Genomic DNA, 23350 nt, shown 5'->3' with positions numbered 1-23350 from the left:
CAGCAAGTTCCTTTGCCGGTCTAGGAATGGTAGAACGATGGGTTCGATGACGGTTTGGATGTACCGTGCACTATTCAGTGTCCCTCGACGATCACCAGTGGTGTACGGCCAGTGTAGGAGATCGCTCCCCACACCATGATGCCGGGTGTTGGCCCTGTGTGCCTCGGTCGTATGCAGTCCTGATTGTGGCGCTCACCTGCACGGCGCCAAACACGCATACGACCATCATTGGCACCAAGGCAGAAGCGACTCTCATCGCTGAAGACGACACGTCTCCATTCGTCCCTCCATTCACGCCTGTCGCGACACCACTGGAGGCGGGCTGCACGATGTTGGGGCGTGAGCGGAAGACGGCCTAACGGTGTGCGGGACCGTAGCCCAGCTTCATGGAGACGGTTGCGAATGGTCCTCGCCGATACCCCAGGAGCAACAGTGTCCCTAATTTGCTGGGAAGTGGCGGTGCGGTCCCCTACGGCACTGCGTAGGATCCTACGGTCTTGGCGTGCATCCGTGCGTCGCTGCGGTCCGGTCCCAGGTCGACGGGCACGTGCACCTTCCGCCGACCACTGGCGACAACATCGATGTACTGTGGAGACCTCACGCCCCACGTGTTGAGCAATTCGGCGGTACGTCCACCCGCCCTCCCGCATGCCCACTATACGCCCTCGCTCAAAGTGCGTCAACTGCATATACGGTTCACGTCCACGCTGTCGCGGCATGCTACCAGCGTTAAAGACTGCGATGGAGCTCCGTATGCCACGGCAAACTGGCTGACACTGACGGCGGCGGTGCACAAATGCTGCGCAGCTAGCGCCATTCGACGGCCAACACCGCGGTTCCTGGTGTGTCCGCTGTGCCGTGCGTGTGATCATTGCTTGTACAGCCCTCTCGCAGTGTCCGGAGCAAGTATGGTGGGTCTGACACACCGGTATCAATGTGTTCTTTTTTCCATTTCCTGAGTGTATTTGCCCGCATCATAATCGAAAGATTAAAATCAGTATTGAACACAGTCACTGGATCATATCAATCGAGCGTAGGAAAAGACAGATCAATTCACCAAACACTGTGCGACTACAGAGATATTATTTCCATTGCCGCAGCCTGTAAAATAAAATGCGCCATCGTATCATTGGACTTTGAGAAAGCGTTCGATAGAGTCGATCATGCTTACCTTTTTCACACCTTGCATGCCATGAACTTTCCGCAAGGTTTTATCAACATTATTACAAATCTTCTGCAGAAGTCAACATCGACAGTTATGGTAAACGGTCAGTCCAGTAGGCCCATTGTAATGAAAAGTTCGGTGCGATAAGGGTGCCCGATGTCTATTTCACTCTTTGCAATAGCAATCAAGCCATTGCTTTTTCGCCTGAGCCACAACCTACAAGGATTCACTACACGCGGCCGTACGATTGTCTGCAGGGCATATGCCGATGACGTTGCATTTATTGTCAAAGACAACGACGAGATAGAGAAAGCACTCGACGTAATAAACAAATATGAACGAGTATCTGGTGCGAAACTGAATACAAATAAGTCTGGCATAATGAATATTGGAAGCGGATTAGGAGCTCCCATTCATGGGCCAATGAAGGAAATTGTCACCATGACATGTCTCGGGGTGGAGTACACAAGGAATATTCGGCAGACCATCGCAGTTAATTACAGAAGAATCCTCAACACCATCCGTGCCTGTATACGTCAGCACAATCTCCGTACTCTTGATGAGATACAAAGAGTGGCTCTCGTCAACATCTATTTGTCCTCTAAATTAAATTACGTGGCGCAAGCCCTGCCAATGCCGAGGGAAGTGGCGAACAGGATTTTGGCTGCTTTTGGCCACTTCGTCAGCCGCGGCCACATCTTCAAAGTGAAGTACCAAACATTGACTCTATCGATTGAGAACGGAGGATTGAATCTCACAGACGTGTACAATAAAGCACAAGCATTGTACGTCTGTAAAACATATAAACTGTGGAAGCGGTCAGTCGACAGTGTCACCGCATTCTTGTTAAATGAAATAGCGCCGGCCAGCCAGGACGCCCCAATAGACGTTCACCACATCCCAAATGAACTTTACCACCTAAAACATTTCTTCGTAGAATATAGCTACATTGGCCTGGGAACAACAGAAAAAGATGTCATGAAAGTCAAGAAAATATACCAAAACTTAATGAACTTTCAGACCAAGAACATCATAGAACAAAAATACGTCGGTCACTCTTGGCATGATATCTGGAGGAACATACACCACCCGTATTTACCAACAAAAGTGCGGTCATTGTGGTACTACTTTGTGAATAGGAAATTTCCAACGAACTCCAGACTACATTCCATTCACCTGGCTGATTCCCCTTTGTGTACCACTTGCAACCTGATTGATACAGATGAACATCAATTTGTCTGTGGAAATGCGAATAATATATGGTTGTCAATCAGAAAAAAATTAGCAACTATGCAGAGAAAACCGCCGTATTTGATAACGCCAGCGTGCCTTTTATACCCGGAAGAAGAGCTATACCCCACCTGCAAGAAAAATGCCGTCAACTGGTTGAAGGGACACGCGGTATTTTACCTGCTGTCCAGTAAAGAAAGGAGCGAAGGAGATTTTTGGACATACATTTCCGACCAGCATCACAAGCTACTACGCATGAATAATTATTATGATACATATGCCAACTTCCTCAGAAGAACAGTCATGTGAACTCCATTTTCGATTATGCGATTCAGAACATGAAGAAACGAGAGACAATTTGATCTTTGAAAAACAAATACGATCAAGTGACGAACATCACTATCTGGTTTAGACTTAGATTTTTTTCTAAAATGGCAAGGAACCTGTATTTAATTTTAATTTGTTTTATTACTTTTAAATGTCAGTTGAAAATTATGTACTACTGTGGAATGTTATGACTAATATATATATATATATATATATATATATATATATATATATATATATATATATATATATAAAGTTGGTAGAGCACTTGCCCGCGAAAGGCAAAGGTCCCGAGTTCGAGTCTCGATCCGGCACACAGTTTTAATCTGCCAGGAAGTTTCATATTAGCGCACACTCCGCTGCAGAGTGAAAATCTCATTCTAGAATCTTTTTATTTAGCTGGCTGTATACTTGCTGTATCTGCTGTAGTTCCTGTCACGAAGATTTTCTGTGAGGTAAGTGACTTATGAAATGTATGGGTTGTTGTTAAGATTTCTACTAATTCAGGGCTATACTTTTGTGTTAATTAATAGTCAGATTGTGTTATCCTTCTATATTGTGGGTAATAATGAATAAGCTTGAGTTGTATTTGTCAGGAATAATTCTGTAGGTCAGAAATGAAATGGTAAAAAATAGCAAAGTGACAGTGCGTTTAGTTTCACTCAGTAGTTTAAGAAGGTTCACCTGCATTCAATTTATTTCAGCAGTGTCAGAATTAAATATAGAAGTTTCAAGGTCATTGGCTAATAACATCCAAACAGGTCGAAATTTGCACATTCCCCTTTGTGACAACATTGTGAGGAATCTAGGGACGCAAATAAGCGTCTCATCTCTCGGAAAAATTGAAAGCTGTGCCTTCAGTAGGCAAGGTAATGCTCAGCATCTTTTTCGACGTCGGAGGTCCGATACTCACCGAATACCTCGAGCACGAAAAACTCATTAACAGTGACATATACTGTGAGACACTCCGTGGCATACCTAAGTCCATCGACAGCAAACGGCCTGGGTTGCTCACGAAGGAAGTGATTCTGCTCCACGAGAATGCACGCTCACACGACTCCAAGTCGCACAAAGTGTAATGGTCAAGTTTAAATGGGAACAGCTTGAGCATCTGCTCTACATCCCGTACATTTCGCCCTGCGACGTCCATATGTTTCCTCATTTAAAAATACATCTCAAAGGGTAGCGCTTCAACTCGAATGACGAACTGAAGCACACTGTAGAGGACTTGCTCGTTTCACAGCCGCAGACATTCTGGGAACAGGGTATCCTTCTGCTCGTGAAACAGAAAGGTAGTTGTGCTCAGGGCTCTGGTGATTACTTTTGAATAAAGACTTCAGTTATACCCAGTGTTGTATCGTATATTTTTCTTTTGAACATCCCTCATAAAAAGGCCCAGAAAATATTGCATGCACCTTAACAGAGGCATTCCCTCTTGGGACAGATGATGTAAGCTGGGTTGCCCATCTCACGGTGCATGCAATCTTTTCTGGGCCATTTTCATTTTGGCTACCCTATAGTATCCACTACACAAAGCTAGGTTACGTGAATGGCTTGTTTATAAGTGCTATTAGTATAGATATTGTTGTAACTGAGTCAAATCAAATGGTTTCAATGGCTCTGAGCACTATGAGACTTAACATCTGAGGTCATCAGTCTCCTAGAACTTAGAAATACTTAAACCTAACTAACCTAAGGACATCACACATCCACGCCCGAGGCAGGATTCGAACCTGCGACCGTAGCAGCCGCGCGGTTCCGGACTGTAACGCCTAGAACCGCTCGGCCACTGCGGCCGGCGTAACTGAGTCGAAAGATTTCTCAAAATCAGTGAATCCCAGGCAAGTTGGTAATTAGCCTCATTGCTCCGTTATACACTCATGTTCAGAAAAAACATAACACCTTGAACGACTAGAGATAGGACGTCCATATTCACAGGACATGTACATCAGTAATGATTATCATTTGAACCGTGTCGTCCCGTGGGTTCAAGGTCAAGGACGATATTGCAACGCAACACCGCCTACGGTAAAATGTCCCTGCAGCTCTCATTGTCGCTATAAACCGAAGGTAATGGATCAATGTGACTTGAGTAGACGTGCAGGATGCCTCACAGACGTATGCGCGAACCGTACTGTCAAATCTGTAAGTTTGAAAAAGGGCGCAATATTAGCGTGAGAGAATGTGATGCATCCATTCAGGAAATTGCTGCTCGTGTGAGACGAAGTGTTTCGGCAGTGCAACGTGTGTGTGCAGAATAGTTCACGGACGGCCGTATAACATGGCGAGATGGGTCAGGTATTACCACTCGTATCAGCCCCCGAGAAGATCGACACCTGATCCGAATGGCATTGTTGGACAGATCTGCGTCCTCCTCGACTCTGGCGCGACAGTGTAACAATGCAACGCATCGTACACTATCAGGGGTCACAGTCCATCGCCATTATTATTGCATCGGTTACGTGCGCATCGTCAACTTCTCCGCCTACCTTTGACGAATGTGCGGAAACATGCTAGAAGGCAATGGTATATGGAACGACGCCACTGGAGACAGGAATGGCATCAGATAGTGTTTTCGCAAATTTAATTTATGAAAAAATGAACTTTTTGAACTTCATGCTTAGAAAAAAAAACACAAATTTTACAACTAATTATCTCAATTTTTACCTCAGTTTGGAAAATTCTAGAGTTTCACACGCCTGCAAGTATGGTTTGTATGCTGTGCAAAATTCATCGAAGAATCTCTCTTACTTAAGAAGAGAAGTTTACCTATAGTGACAAATACAGCCAATAGTAAGTGAAAAAAATGATGAAATTTCACATGTAAAGAAATTTTATTACGTTATGTTTTTGAACTTCCACTGCTATGAGTGTGAATTCTGAATCCTTCCTGGTCATGCTGACAAAATTTTATGAATTTATTTGTAAAAGTATAGACAGTGGAAATTAAAATGTCCTGTGGTGCCTCTCCTGCTCCAAGTTGGCCCGTTTGACGTCCTACCCCCCTTAATTAAAAGAGTAGGATTGCAGCTCCAGGGCACAGTTATCTTACGATGAGTCAAAATTGGCTTTGATCGTGTTAATAGGTAGAGGTTACGGGATATAATGTGGAAATGAGGCTGTCTAAGCCATTTGATTCAAGTGTTTGTGATAATGGGTGAATTATTATAGACACTGGAAAACAGTTGTTGTTAAACCAGTGAGGCAGGTAGGGGTGCTGTATATTTCTGTCTCTGTTTAACATCTACATACACGTAGATGATTTGACACGCTAATGGACATAGGGAAATGCTCCTTTGACTCAAATTAGAACCAAACAGTACGTGAATACCTGTCACTGTGCTATCAAACAATTATGCAAGGAAGTGAAGGCAGACTTCATGGGACAGTAAATAAGCCACACCTCGTCGTTTGGTAAAAGACTGTGTCATGCTATGTGAAGAAGTTTGTAACTACCTGCTCCACATCCTCGTACAACAGGAATCGTCGACCTTTCCTTCAAGGCCTTTTTTTGAGGAACGGAAGGAGTGATAATCGCATGGAGAGTGATCAGGAGGGCGGGTAGTCGAGTGTCAGCCATAAGTTGGCGTAACTCCTGCGTTACGACATTTGCGATAGGCGACGTACGTTGCCATTAACTTGCAGCACCAATTATCGCACCATTCCACAACGTAGGTTTTCGACAGACCTGCTTCTCCGTACACATTCATACACATTCTTCATAGCCGCATTTGGTAGTAACGAGCCCAGACGCGCTCCTGCCGTCGCAGCGGAAGGAGCTCTCAGCCGGTGATGGCCGGTGCAACGGTAGCTATTGGGGTTTAGGCCTCGCTGACCGCTCTGCTCTACAGAGAGTTCCCTTTCGCTTCGCCAGTAGCGCTCGGTGGATCGGCGGAAGGTTGAGCTTGCTCCCTTTCGTCGAAAAGCCGCGTAGCTCGCGGAGAAGCTCAATTGTCGTTAAGAGTCACTTACTCACAGTAACTCGTAACTTCGGTTACAAACCTAGCGAGACTCTCTCGTTCTGTGTTAGGGTTGATCAGTGCCAGGGGCCCGTTCACGTCGGACCACCCCGCGTACTGTAGGCCACTTCTCTTCCCCCGCACCTCCTTTAGGTGCCGCGCCACTGCACCAACGGCGCACGCTAGGCCGTAGGGCATTCCCCCTCTTCTGTAGGACCTACTTGTTAGCCTTTTCTTTTCAGAAAAAGCATAATTGTCGTGCCTACCCACACCAAATAAAGCTCCTGCAAACACCAAGATGGCAGATTCCGCCGGTGTTACCCCCCGCCCTAACCCGCAGCAAGGCTGCAGCTAAAGAGGCGCGAGAGTCGGCTGTTCCCGTCGACGTCAGCGTCCCGCTTGCCGCCGTTGAGGAGGTGTTGGCCGACAAGGACCGGCAGATCGCTGCGCAAGCGCAGGAACTGCTGAGCCAGCGTCGATTGATAAGCGACCTCTGCGGCCCAAGTGAGTCCCCCACGCGAACAAGCACACTGCACATAACACTACATTCACCTGCAACTGGTGACTCATGCACCACTGTCCCACTGCGGCAGCTGACTCCAACGGCGGAACCAGCAGCTGCAGACGAGGACACAGAACAACACTACACTGGGCCCTGGCAGGTGGAGGGCCCACGACGCAAACAGAGAACACCACGCAAACAAGCGAGCAACCACATTCGCAAGGTAGCCGAAAGGCGCTGCTACCTACACCAAAACCCTCACTTCCGTTTAGGAACACAAATACAACAACAAACACGACCCGACCTGCGGTCAGCAACACCACACGAGTACCAACCGCAGCTACGCCCGCACAACAGAAGACTGGTTTTCCCCCAGTCGTTATACAGAACTACAGGGACCTCAGCGTCCTCAACACAACATACGCGGAAAGGCACTCACCTTGCACGCTACACACAAAGTACTCTGGGGATAGGGCCTCACTGTACGTATCAACCAACAATGAATATAAAGATCTCCTTATCTTCCTCAAAGAAAAGGGGATCGAACATTACACGTACAGGACCGCCGAAGAACGGACACAGCAGTACGTGGTAAAGGGAGTGGACCCCAGTACCCCTAACAGCACAGTACAAGCGGCGCTCAACTTCCTTGGTTTCGACTGCAAAAGTGCTTCCAGGATGACAGGCTTCCGCTCCCACCACCGACTACCACACTACCTGGTCGAGATGGCCGACACGGCCGCCTCCCGCGGCCTTCTGCAGATGAAAAGCCTTCTGCGGCTGGACGTAAGGGTAGAGATATACGAACCGCCACAGGTCCCACAACAATGTAACAACTGCCAGCGGTTCGGTCATTCGGCCCTCCGCTGTGGCCTGGCACCCCGTTGCCGTGGATGCGCTGGCAAACACGCATCCAACGCATGTACACTAATACACGAAAACATACGCCATTGCGCCAACTGTGGCCAAGGCCATGCGGCCAACTACAGGGGCTGCGACGTATACAGAGGCGCAGAGGCGCAAAAACCAAAAGTCGAAGCCACCCAACGTCATAACACGTCCAAGGCCCGCACCTAACCCTGTCAGGAACGGAGTGCCGTTCGCCATGGCTACACGCCCTGGAGGAGCGGAGCAGGCCGCGGAACCTCTGCGCCCAGCACACGCACCTAACACAACCGCTGCGACAACAACACAGTCGTCCCAGCCAACACACGACACTGCAACCACACCGGTACCAACACCAGCCCCAAAAACCAACACAACCCCACCCCCTGAAGCCACTGCCTGCGAACCTACACATGACACACAAGAAAACACACTCACACAAGGAAACCCAGAACCGAAAACCCAGAGAAGGCGTAGGCGAACACGCGGAAACAGGAGCGGGAACACGCGTGCACCACAACAAAATACCCAGCGACAACAAAACAATGACACACAGTCAGCAAGCCAGCGACACCAGCACACACACTACTCCACCCCCCACCACGTCTGACACACAGGCACCTCAAAATGTTCCACATAACAACAACACAAGCGCCAGCCCACACATAACGCCAACACCCGCACCAGCGGCCGCCAACACCACAACCGAGCCACAGGCCGACACACACAACACCAAAACAACATTCGAGGGCATATTGGAAACAATATTCCCCCATCACACGACCGCTCAGATCTATAACAAGATCACGGTGGTCGTCACCACACTCCTAATGCAGCTCTTTACTGCTCAACCTGGGCAGCGCTGGGCCGCCATACAAACAGCGTTCACCAAACTGTTTACACCCATACATGGATAACACGCCACACCCCGTCCCCGTCGCAAACAACCAGACACTGACACGGATCCTGTTCTGGAATGCAGACGGGATCAACAACAAAAGGGCGGAATTTGCCGCGCTCATGGAGCGTAATGGTATCCTTATCGCCCTACTGAGCGAAACTAAGCTCAAACCACGCAACCAACTAAACTTCACCGGCTACTGCGTCTATCGTACCGACCGACCGGACGGCTCCGGTCATGGCGGAACAGCCATCATCATACACAAAGACATAGAACACACAAACATAGTGCTCCCTGAACTTGAAAAACTAGAGGCAACCGCCGTCAGGGTCAAGTTCAACGGAGCTTACACTACACTGGTGTCAGTATACAACAGCCCTAAAAAACATTAAAACACGCGACATCAGCACAATACTCAACATATCACCGCGCGTAATAGCCGCTAGAGATCTTAACGCAAAACACCCGGACTGGAACTCACGAATACGTAACTCCAACGGCAAGAAACTATACGAACACGTATTAGGACGAAACTACATCACACTTGCGCCGACCGAACCGACGCACATTCCCTACCGGAGGGGACACAGGCCAGACGTGTTAGACATGGCCCTCATCAGGGGCATAACAACGACACTCAACGTTGCCGTTGAAAACGATCTGCCTTCAAATCACCAACCCGTTATACTGTACATGGAAGAAACACTGCAGCACATGGAACAACGTAGGATGTTAGACTACAGGCGCGCGAATTGGACCCAGTTCAAGGAAACGCTTGACAGTCGCATCCCACCCACCCACGCGATTAACGAGACAGCCCAAATTGACAAGGCAGTTGAAACCCTCACCGGCGCCGTCCAGGACGCAATAGCCGACACCATACCAATCCGCACGCCACAACAACACAGTGCTGCCCTGCCCCAGGAAATCCTGGGCCTAATCTCAATGAGGAACCGCCTCAGGAGACACTGGCAGCGTACCAGGCGCCAGCACTTCAAACAGCACATGAACAGGCTCCAGGGTATAATCCGAGAAAAAATACAAACATTCAAGACACAACAGTGGGACCAGAAACTCGTAGGGCTGGACACCACGCGACCTGGCGTGTGGCAGCTAGCCCGACACTTCACCAGGGAGAAACTGTACACCCCCACGTTACAAGGGCCCGACGGACCAGCATATTCTGCGGAAGAAAAAGCGGAACTGATGGCCCTCACACTCGCAGCGTCATTCACACCGAACCTGGATCCCTCAGACCCAGCGTTCACACTTGCTACGGACCAGGAGGTCACACGCATCCTGGCCCAACCGGCGCGCTACAACATCCGACAAGCTAGTACAGCAGAAGTCAAATGGGCCATCATGCATACCACCGCTAGGAAGGCCCCTGGTCACGATGGCATTCAAAACCGTGTCCTCCAGGAGTTCACGGATAAAGCTGTAGACTACCTAACACACATCACGAATGCCATACTCAAGCACCAACACTTCCCCGCCTTTTGGAAGACGGCCAAGGTCCTGATGTTCAGGAAGCCGGGGAAAGACCACTCCCTCCCACAAAATTACCGACCCATCAGTCTGCTGAGCGCGCTCAGCAAGATCGTTGAGAAGGTAATATTAAAACGACCCACCAGGCACTGCATCACAAACGACACCCTGAGACCGGAGCAATTCGGTTTCAGGAACCACCACTCAACAACACAACAACTCCTCCGCGTCGTTGAATACATAACACACGGATACAAAACAAGCAAGGCAACTGGGGCGGTGTTCCTGGGCATCGAAAAGGCTTTCGATCGTCTATGGCACAACGGCCTAATACGCAAACTTAGCGACGCAGGGTTCCCCGACGGGCTCGTACGTCTCATACACTCATATCTCACGGACAGGAGTTTCAACACCGACGTGCAGGGCAAACAATCGACACGACATGGTATACAGGCAGGAGTACCCCAAGGAAGTATCCTGGGGCCCTTACTGTTTAACCTCTACATTAACGACCTCCCAGCTACACATAACACGACGGTAGCAATCTACGCGGATGACACTGCCATCCTTGCGCAAGATTGGAAGCCGTCTAATATTAACTCACGACTACAGACTGCACTCAGAACGGCGGAACCTTGGCTGGTGAAATGGCGTGTTAGAGTAAACGTCGACAAGTGCGAGGCCGTTCTGTTCACTAGACGACCGAAGCAACTGCGCAAACATCAGCACTGCAACCCAATAACACTACACACACGCCCAATACGTTTCCGCGAGAAGGTCAAATACCTCGGTGTCTGGCTGGACAGGAAACTACTCTGGGGGGACCACATTCAACACGTGACCAACAAAGCTAACGCGAGGCTCAAACAACTCTACCCTATGCTTAACAGGCGTAGCACACTGAACAGGAGGGTGTCTAGGTCCATGTACATGACACTTATTAGACCCCTGATAACGTACGCAGCCCCTGTCTGGGGATACGCTGCGCCAACTCACCTGCGCCGTCTGCAGCTCATACAGAACAAAGTACTCAAAATCATAAGCAACGCTCCGCGCTACACACGCATCGCGGACCTTCACCGGGAATACCGGCTAGATACTATCTTGCAGGTATTCCAAAAACTCTCCACACGACTGTACAATAACACGAGACACTCGCGCAACCCGTTTATCCTTTCTCTGGGTAACTAAGACCACAACCATAGATGGAAGCATAACAGACCAAAGACATTACTGGCTAGGAACTAAACATCTATGGTCCATAGAACGCTAACACGACAGTACTGGCGAGCCCCTGCAACACAGTTACTACTGGAAACCCAGATGTGCGACTAGCCGAAAAACAGGCAACCGCAGGGAAGCCGTACTGTACACAGCACGCAAACCAGCCACACACACCCCCTACACCATCCGTGAGCCGATCTATGACCGATCGCCCACTAATCTACAACGACCTTGAACTGTTGCAGGGACGCAGCAACTGCAGAAAGCGCCGCAACAAGCTCCAGCAACGACAAAGGTAACGATGCACGATACCTCGAACTAACATAACCGCACCTTGCATGCACTGTCGCAGATAGCAAGCCGCTACTCCCCTTACTACCCACCCTATTGTCGCAGAGGTTTTTTTCCCTTGGCTCTTGCCTTGGCACTTTTTTTTTCCTCTGCCCTTACAACCGCTACCCTTCAATCGTTTTCGACCACTTCTATCTCCTGATGGACCATGTTAATGAGTAATCTTACCCAGACGCATGGATAACATCACAGACTGCATCCTGTGACGCCTGATTCAAAAACTAACATGTTTACGGAGGTGACAGTAGAACTTTTGGTTTGGTCACCACGTTGGTGTGGGCGTGGAGGGGCCCCATCCTTGGCGCCATAGTTCACGTTTTGCGCATTTACCGCACGCATGTCGGAAAGACACGAATGACACATTGATCACTACAGGTCGGTGCTTATATAACCGCGCAGGAGTCGTGTTACGTTGCATATACTCTCCAGTAACGCTCTCAGATGGAAACTTTTTGATCGCAGAATTAGACGCCAAATCTTTAACAGAGAGAGCTGAAAAAAATGGAAGGAAGATGTTCTCCGTATGTCGGAGATGAAGGAGCCAAAGAAAGTCTTACGTCATTCTTTTGGCGAGAAGATCATTGGGCAGAAAACGCAGTGCGTCAGTAAGATAAATGACATGCAAGACGCTAGTGCGATCGATTATATTGTACCAGTGTTACGAGTTCTTACCAAGACATGATAGAGTCATCGGACAAATTCAGAGACGCGCTGCTTGGATCCTGACAGGCCGGTATAGCCCATACAAAAGTGTGGCAGAAATACTCGATGAACTTAAACAGGAGTTCTTAGAAGAAATACTACGTAATTTTCACGAAACCCTCTTGGATAAATTTACAGAACTTTGTTCGAAGAAGGGTGTGCGATCATTATGCTGCCGCCATCGCATGTACCCTCCACCATGCACTGCACATTGTCTTGTAGATTATTTATGTAAATAAATAAAGAATGAGGACAAGGCAGTGAAACTGGAACAAACTTATGTTACCCTAAGAAGAAAACCATGTACACACTATGGAGTTGAGAATTGAGATTGATATGCGCGTAGTGTTTTAGGGCTTGTTTTCTGCTCTCCTTTCAAGTGGAACACACAAAACATTGTTCCAGTCTTGAGTAATTATCCTACACTACAGATATTCTGTAAATGATTTTGCAAAACACCTTTTGTATTCCTCTGACAAAAATGGATTCAAATACATTCCACGACAAGGAAACGGCGCACCACGAAGGAGTTATCCTAATGGGATCGAAATGGGTAGATGCGATTTACTTGTACAGACTAACAAATGATTACAATTTCAGAAATACTGGATATTTTATTAAAGAGAAAGTGCTTCGCATACTGAGCAAGTCAATAACGCGTTGGTTCGCCTCTGGCCTTTATGCAAGCCGTTATTCGGTTTGGCAGCGATTGACGAGATTGTTAGATGTCCTCCTACGGGGTATCGTGGCAAATTCTGTCCAGTTGGTGCATTATAGCGTCAAAATTCCGAGCTACTCCGAGGCAGCACGAATACGCTGCTCCAATGTCTCCATATCTGGAATGGGCTCTACATATACGATACTTTTGAGATGGCCCCATAACCAGAAATCGCACGAGCTGAGATCCGGTGAATGAGCAGGCCATGCGACTGGACACCTCGTTCGATCCATCGACCGGGGAAGACAAGGTTGAGATGCGTCATAGAAGGAAGGCTGGTCCCAAAATGTGGTCGCCAATAATCACGGCCCACACGTTCCCTTCTGCACAGATGCTGATGATTCGCTGTCATCACACCAAAGGGGTTCTACATATTATCCCACAGATGGCTTCTGTGATATCTGAAGATACCACTTACGGCAAGTCGAAAAAGAGAGAGGGGGAGAGAGGAATATATATGTGCGTATGATAAACCCCTGTCCCTCGAAAATTTCTCTCCCTCATACCTCCTCTCTGTTACCACAGATGACGTGTCACTGCTCTCATTTGTTCTAAGATTGCAGTACGCGCGAGGTGTCTATTTGCTTCCACCTCCCTGATAGGAATGCGTAAGTTCTAATTAATGTTCACCTACCTTCAGTCTTCTATAGCTGTTGTGCTCTGCAGAGAAAACAGCACGTAGGTCGTGAATCCGTTATCTTGAGGCTGTAATAAACTTTTAGCGGGGAGCTCATATTTTGGAAATAATTAAATTTCTAATTAGTTTGTTAATACGGGATGTCACTCGCTTTTTATTAGAAGAACACGTGAAACTGCACAACTACATTCCACTTTAGAGTCACAAATAATTTCCATTCTTCAGCAAATAATGAACTGCGTATTTCCTTCATTACTATAACGTGTGTTCTCAACTACATGTTCACATAACAAGAAACTGCTAATAAAGTCTTAATTGACACTGACCGGGCATACAAAATGTCTGTCCTCCGACACTGCCGAACCATCTCTAATCTTACAGCCGAATCACTTAGCCCGCCATCCAAGTTAGGCGCGATCCGAAGATCATCGAGGTGCTTCGTCTGCCTTTACGTTTAGCAGTTGTTTAGTTTTCTGCTGCTTATTAATACTTGTGACAAATTGGAATGAGAGCACGCTATCGAGAGATGCCTTAATATGAAATGCAAGTAAATACGCTGTTTTGTTTGTCTAATATTGATAATAGAAGTTTTATCATTTTGGCGCGCAACTACCGAACGCAGCAGTCAATCGGCGAGAAGGACCACGACAGTTAGGTGGTCTTTCGAACGATACCCGTGCGAAGAAACCCATCTGTCGCCAGTACCTCACACCACATTACGGCATCACGCCACTGCTGCCTTCTCAGCTGTTCTAAGAAGAGCTTCTTGAACCTGAATATGATGACTGTAAAGCCAGAAATATTACACACTCCGCATAAAAGTGGCCTCATCTGTGAATAGGATCGTGGTTGCCTGGTGAAGAAACCAGTGACAATACTGCTCCCAATGAGGAAAGTCTGCAGCCAGTAAACCCAGCACACGCTATAAGTGATAAGGGTAGTAACAATTGTCATGGAGAACGTTCCACACGGTCGTCTGGCTTACCCTGTACAGACGGGTCAACTGCCTGGTACTGACACAGCGGTCGCCTTCCACAGTGTTAATCACATTTTCCTCCAAGTCTGGTGACCGAACATTTCGGGTACGTCCTTCATGATTTCCTGCTTTCTGAAACGACACTGTCTCAGACAAACGGCGAAGCACTGTTCCAAACACTGAATGCTGTGACTGTTGCCGGCGCTGGTAGGTCTCCTGATCCAACATTGCTGCCCCCCGCCCGTTGTCATTTGCCTTTCTGTAAGTAAACACCATGTCGGCAAGATCTCAATTCGAATACGGAACCATTGTGTACAACGCTGTATCACATCCACTGGAAGGTGAGCGAGCAATAGAAGTGAATCGGACACAACATTACCAAATACTATGGCAGGTGAGGGCGCTACGCATGACGTATGAGGAACAGTACCACCCTCTAGGAGGAAACCATGCATACTGTAACTGTGGCTGCATGATACAGCGCGTATTAGACCTCAGTCTGTGTAACAAAGAATGATTGAATAAATGGTCTCTAGCATGAAAACCATGCATTTCCGGACATAGGTTCATTAGACCTTTTTTGTTACGTATCCTCTTATCGATCAATCCTTAGAGTTTGTATACGACGGAAAAATCCATTCACAGATTCTTAGAGAAGAGAAATTACAAATCTAAAGACCACAATCACGGTTCGATTGCGTGCGTATTAAGTGAGTTTCTCCCATAAAATCAATTTTGCTTGGAATTCTGGACCCATCGATGTGTTACTGAAGAACAGCAGCATCGGATCCTGAAGTCAGAATAATTTTCATACTCTCCAAGCATACTACTGAAAAAAAGATACAAGATGTCGTGGACCGTTAAGGGGGGTAGGACGTCAAACAGGCCGACTTGGAGCAGGAGAGGCACCACTGAACATTTTAATTTCCACTGTCTATACTTTCACAAATAAATTCATAAAAGTTTGTCAGCATCACCAGTAAGGAATCAGAATTCACTCTCATAGCAGTGGAAGTTCTAAAACATAACGGAGTAATTTTTTTACATGTGAAATTTCACCTTTTTTTCACTTACTAATGGCAGCATTTGTTGCTATACGTACACTTTTCACCATAAGTAAGAGAGATTCTTCGATGAATTTTGCACAGCATACAAACCATACTTAAAGGTGTATGAAACTCTAGAATCTTCCAAATCTATTAAAAACTGTGGTAAAAATTGAGGTAATTAACTATAAAATTTGTGTTTTTTCTAAACATGAAGTTTAAAATATAACAGTTCATTCGTTTTTTTCATAAATTAAATAAATTCTAGATTTTCATACACCTATGAGTATGGTATGTATGCTGTGCAAAATTCATCGAAGAATCTCTCTAACTTATGAAGAAAAGTGTACCTATAGCAACAAATGCAGCCATTAGTAAATGATAAAATGATGAAATTTCGCACGTAAAAAAAAATTATTTTGTTATGTTTTCGAACGTCCACTGCAATGGGTGTGAATCCTGAATCTTTCCTGGTGATGCTGACAAAGTTTTATGACTTTTATTTGTAAAAGTATAGACACTGGAAATTAAAATGACCTGAGATGCCTCTCCTGCTCAAGTCGGCCCGTTTGACGTTCTACCCCCCTTAAAGGAAAATAGCCGTTTAGTTCAAATTGGCTTCGTGGCCACGTTCGCGCGGAGGAAGACCTTTTTTCTCGGTGCGGTCGAGTGGCGCCATTTCAGAATGTACAACCGCAGACCCTGAAAGTCGCCTCCATCCCATGAAAAGCAGCAGAAGGGGTCAGCGCAGCCTGCGCTGTAAGGTTATCTGTTGTGACCATGTTTTACAGTTGGGGGCACATCACGTAGGCAATAAAAGTAATGGAGACACGCTCTCCAGCCCACCGGCCCACTATGACTCAGTCTTCCGTCAATGCAGTTTAGGTCAGGGTAGTTCGTGAAAACTAAAGGCTCCCATTGGACTTCGATGTGCACAGACATAGAGTGACCACACTAGGATTCGGTCGCGTCGCGGGAGGTTGCACACTGCTACCGCGATCGACGAAACTACGCGCGCACGCAGTCAGGCCTGCGAGCCGATTCCACGCCACACGCCGCCGCTATTTTGCTACTCTGGTAAGAGTTGCCGCCCATGCCGCCCTTCGCTTATGAATCTTATTCACCCCCACAGTCAAATAATTTCTCCTCTCTTTCTCTCACAGTTGCTTCCCACGCTCGTTACTGATAAGAACACCCTGGAGGAGGTCGAACTTTTTTTTATATTTCTTTGCATTCTCCTTTTGCAAATTCATAATCCTGTGGAGGATAGGTGACTGCTGCGGACAGAACGACATTGTGGCTCGGTGCTGTCCTACGAAGTAAAAATTGCCCTCGCATTTGTCGCGTTTATGGTTCAAATGGCTCTGAGTACTGTGGGGCTTAACATCTGAGGGCATCAGTCCTCTAGAACTTAGAACTACTTAAACCTAACCAACCTAAGGACATCACACACATCCATGCTTGAGGCAGGATTCGAACCTGCGACCGTAGCGAATCGCGTTTATTGTTCCATATATACGAATGTTCATAGACTTTGTAACTCTTTGTTACTTGTTCGCGACCTTCACCCTGCCCCTAATTCTGTAGTAATTTCTGGCTGAAACTTCTGCTGAAGGTTCCGTTTGTAAGTAGACTCTTTAGGTTTTTATGTTGGTAACGCCATGTAGCGCTCTATACGAAAATCACTGACTGTGCTGTGTGCAGTCTGTGGCTGGTTTGCATTGTTGGAATTTGCCATATATATATATATATATATATATATATATATATATATATATATATATATATATATTATATCGAGTAACAAAGATTTTTGTGAGGTGAGGGATCACAAATTTAGCATTGGAGGGCAGCGTGGAGGGTAAAAATCGTAGAGGGAGACCAAGAGATGAATACACTAAGCAGATTCAGAAGAATGTAGGTTGCAGTAGGTACTGGGAGATGAAGAAGCTTGCACAGGATAGAGTAGCATGGAGAGCTGCATCAAACCAGTCTCAGGACTGAAGACCACAACAACAACAACAAGTGATTCATGAAAGGTATAGGTTATTGTTAGCAGGGCCATTCTTTTGTAGGGATTTTTGAAAGTCAGATTGCGTTGCGCTAAAAATATTGTGTCAGTTTAAGCACAGTCATTTATAATTTTTCTAAGGGGGCTTTTCACGTTCTCCAATGCTGTCACGGTCAAGGAGAGAGGAAGATCTATCCTCTAAGGTATTATTTATAAGGAGATAGAGAGAGGACGTTACAGTTAGGGCAGCACGTCTGACAGTCACCACAAACAAAACTCCATCATTTCATTCTGCTGTGTCTTTGGCGTGATTCTATTGAAACTAACACTTTTACTTTTCAGTTACGACTCGCCTCTCGAGTTGTCACCTCAGTTGCGATCCGCTTATAAATTGCCTAGTGTATGGTAAAAGTAAGTTAACCGACAATGCAGTTCAGCGTTTTGTGGCTTTAACGGTTTATACAAAGCAAATTTGTACAACTGAAATTGTTCCATACGTTCTCCATTAATAACTAGACATTTAACACATCAATTAAACACTGATTTATAAGGGTCATTCAGAAAAAAACGTATATTTTCAGGAATCTTTTACGATAATGGAGTACAACACTTATTCATTTTTTAACGTAATGTTCCTCAAGTTCTATGCACTTGTGCCAACACTGGACAAGCTTCTCATTTCCGCGTGCAAAGCATTCTGCCCGGCCGTTGTGGCCGAGCGGTTCTAGGCGCTACAGTCTGGAACCGCGCGACCGCTACGGTCGCAAGTTCGAATCCTGCCTCGGACATGGATGTGTGTGATGTCCTTAGGTTAGTTAGGTTTAAGTAGTTCTAAGTACCAGGGGACTGATGACCTCAGAAGTTAAGTCCCATAGTGCTCAGAGCCAAAGCATTCTCGGGGCTTTCTGCATAACCAGATATGCCCTGCTGTCTGATCTTCCTCATCATCGGTGCATCTTGAGCCGCTAACAAGGAACCTCTTGAGTTTGAGATCGCAAGTTCTGTAGTGGACTGACAAGACAGCCAGTCCACAGTGACGGGTAACCGAAAGGCACGCGTACACACACGCCGACTGGCGTGAAGTCTGGAACAGGATACGTTATTAATGCACTAAAGAAAAGTACGTAGCGTCTGTTTACTTAACTTTTAATTCCATCATTGTGGTACATCGCTCTTGGTTATACAAGTGAGACTCCCTCCAGAAATGGTTAATGGCGCCTTGCTAGGTCGTAGCCATGGACTTAGCTGAAGGCTATCCTAACTGTCTCTCATCAAATGAGAGAAAGGCTTCGTCAGTGTAGTCGCTAGCAAAGTCGTCGTACAACTGGGGCGAGTGCTAGTACGTCTTTCTAGACCTGGCATGTGGTGGCGCTAGGTCTGCAATTACTGACAGTGGCGACACGCGGGTCCGACATGTACTACTGGACCGCGGCCGATTTAAAGCTACCACCTAGCAAGTGTGGCGTCTGGCGGTGACACCACAAGTTCAATATTTGCCGTAAGACTCATATGAAAATGTTGTGTTAATGGTTGTGACCATGTGCATCAGGAGGGCGACAGAAAACGAGTGTCTGGGAGGTGCAGAAATAAGCCTTCTGTGAGATGCATGTATGACGCTTCATAAAATGGAAATCGTCGACATTGACGAAATATTCAAAACAAACCATTAACTTGCACCATGAACACTGAATGAAAAGTGATCACAAAGGTTCGCACTCCTTCGGAGTTACAAACCGTGCTGGATGTTCAGCTAGGTATCCACTCTTACAGAACGCATATTGGTGTAAATGGGCGATGAGAACTGAGGAATGTGGTGGCATGCAACCGAATGCGTAACAGTCTATCATGGAGCTCATAGTGATACTGTTTATCGTTTATGGCGTAGCGGCAGGTAATGGGATAATATGTTTTATAGGCATGGAAAAAAAACAAATATCCACAGGCTGAATTTGTCCGGTGGTTCCATGCAGTGTGAATTGTAATGTAATACACTTTTCAGGAGTGAGTTTGCTAAAAAGGAATATGATTTTTCACACGCAGACCAGGAATCAAGCAAAAGCGAGTTATTTTGACCGGCTATTGCCCAGAAGCACTGCGCATACCATAGACGTAGTACTCTTACGCCCATATTCCAATCCTTGCTTGCTGTGACGTAAATATTCCCTACAGCCCTTGCATGATAACGCACAAGAGAGATAAAGGCAAGGGGCAGGCACCTCCAATTTCTCCCAGTTAATAAATAACTTTCCAGACAATTTACCCTCCAGATTAACAGTCGGCATATTTATATACGAATGCTTTAAGGCATTGATGTTAGATGATCTTGAGACAACTCTCTTGATACTTCCAGTTTCCACGGTTCGTTTCATAGGCATTTCTTCTTCTAATCCCGATTGGTCGGAGTTCAAAAAAAATTCCTTACTGAACGATAGGATAAGTTTGTTTATCTCTTCTACAAATTTCCGGACCGATTCCTCAGTTTGCTGTATATTGTAATGTTGAAGCTTTGTTTGAAATTTCGTTATCTTACGCCGTCCAATTCAGTAGCACTGTTCTAAGTTCTGCAACCATCCACTACTTACCTTGCAATCACTGTAATTTACGTCACGTGCAATTTGACGTGCATAACGTAGCAGCTTATTGTCATGCCCTTCCTGTAAATTGTATCAAGCATCTTTGACACGCGCAAACACTAGTTTCTGCAAAAATCGCGACTTGCCCTCTCCTCAATAACCGTAGTTTTTCTTATGCACTACACGGTCATATTTCTGCGGACTTATTCGAAATCTGTTCATGATTTTTTTTACTATGCTGCGGATAACCTACAATATACGTAATTGTGTTTAGTTCCAGATCCTTAGACAACAATTATCCCGTACTACATTTCATTGTAGGCGGGATTTGTGGCTCCTTGTTCGACAAGGATGATGACCTACGTGGCTCGACACCTTCACTTTCACTTTTTAGGCGCATATCGTCATTGTACGCCTCATGTACATTGTCCGCACAGTCGAACGTATACGGCATCACACATTCCACTGACTCATCTTGCAGAAACGTCCGCCTCCGTAGCGTAGCGGTAGCGTTACGGCTTACCACGCAAGAGGACCCGGGTTCGATTCCCGGCAGGGGACTGGGTGTTGTGTGTATTTCATCATCACTGACACGCAAGTCGCCGAAGTGGCGTCAACTAAGAAGACTTGCAATACGGCGGCCGAACCCCGAAAGGGATATCCCGGCCCATAAATGCCATACGATCATTTCATCTTGCAGAAACGATAATATTTTTATCTGCCACTTCTTTACCACTCTGCGAAATCCCTTGTGTTCCTTTCTGAAGAACTGTCAACTATGGCAACTGTTGCAGTTAAAATGGAATGATTGTTTTCTTTACCGTCGCCATTGCCCTGCTTGTGTCCCACCACTAGCACTGTAACACTGTTGTGAATTACTCGTCGACCAAGCAGTTCAACTACGCTCCGTACACTCATGCCGTGCTCAGGACTGAATACGCTCAGTCCTGCCCCTTATTGTTGATGTTGTGGACTTCAGTCCTGAGACTGGTTTGATGCAGCTCTCCATGCTACTCTATCCTTTGCAAGCTTCTTCACCTCCCAGTACCTACTGTAGCCTACATCCTTCTGAATCTGCTTAGTGTATTCATCTCTTGGTCTCCCTCTACGATTTTTACCCTCCACGCTGCCCTCCAATACTAAATTGGTGATCCCTTGATGCCTCAGAACATGTCCTACCAAACGATCCCTTCTTCTGGTCAAGTTGTGCCACAAACTTCTCTTCTCCCCAATTCTATTCAATACCTCCTCATTAGTTATGTGATCTACCCATCTAATCTTCAGCATTCTTCTGTGGCACCACATTCCGAAAGCTTCTATTCTCTTCTTGTCCAAACTATTTATCGTCCATGTTTCACTTTCATACATGGCTACACTCCATACAAATACTTTCAGAAACGACTTCCTGAAACTTAAATCTATACTCGATGTTAACAAATTTCTCTTCTTCAGAAACTCTTTCCTTGCCATTGCCAGACTACATTTTATATCCTCTCTATCTCGACCATCATCAGTTATTTTGCTCCCCAAATAGCGAAACTCCTTTACTACTTTAAGTGTCTCATTTCCTAATCTAATTCCCTCAGCATCACCCGACTTAATCCGACTACATTCCATTATCCGTGTTTTGCTTTTGTTGATGTTCATCTTATACCCTCCTTTCAAGACACTGTCCATTCCGTTCAACTGCCCTTACAAGTCCTTTGCTGTCTCTGACATAATTACAATGTCATCGGCAAACCTCAAAGTTTTTATTTCTTCTCCATGGATTTTAATTCCTACTCCGAACTTTTCTTTTGTTTCCTTTACTGCTTGCTCAATACACAGATTGAATAACATCGGGGAGAGGCTACAACCCTGTCTCACTCCCTTCCCAACCACTGCTTCCCTTTCATACTCCTCAACCCTTATAACTGCCATCTGCTTTCTGTACAAATTGTAAATAGCCTTTCGCTTCCTGTTGCCATTAGCAGCCATTACTGTGGTTGCATGGTAGACAATATGTGAGGCGTTGAACGTCGTAAGCATTATTGACCTTTTGCGACCTCGCACTCAGGGGGTTCCTTGTAAGACATTATTTCAGTGGTTTAAAAATGCACCTTCCGTCTCCAGTTACAATACAGTGCCGAAATGCCTTTCCTTTAGCCTCGTACTGTCGTGAAAGCTCCTTGCACACATCCATGTGCCTTTCTTTCATGTTTGATGTCCAATGTACTGCAAACCACCTCGCGTACACTTTCTTGAACTTCAGTGCGTCGTTAACAATGTAGTGGTGTGATCCGACGCTAATGTTCATCGTTGCTGCAACATCACTCACCGTAATACGCCTTGTAACGTTCTTTTAAAAAATGAAAGAGAAAACTTTATGACTACGTTAAATGAATGTCTGATCTGTTGAATGGATACAGAACTCGAACTGTCGTCTTCAAAAATGGCTCTGAGCACTATGTGACTAGAACTTAGAGCTACTTAAACCTAACTAACCTAAGGGCATCACACACATCCATGCCCGAGGCAGGATTCGAACCTGCGACCGTAGCGGTCGAGCGGTTCCAGACTGAAGCTCCTAGAAACGCTCGGCCACACCGGGCGGCCGAATTGTCGTGTTGTGTGTTGTAACTGAAAGTGGTGTGCTTACTCTGTGTTATTGTTAGC

Source organism: Schistocerca cancellata, chromosome 1 (genome assembly GCF_023864275.1).
Source record: "Schistocerca cancellata isolate TAMUIC-IGC-003103 chromosome 1, iqSchCanc2.1, whole genome shotgun sequence".
NCBI classification, from domain to species: domain Eukaryota; kingdom Metazoa; phylum Arthropoda; class Insecta; order Orthoptera; family Acrididae; genus Schistocerca; species Schistocerca cancellata.
The sequence above is the reverse complement of the archived record's forward strand: the minus strand, read 5'-3'. Positions refer to the sequence as shown.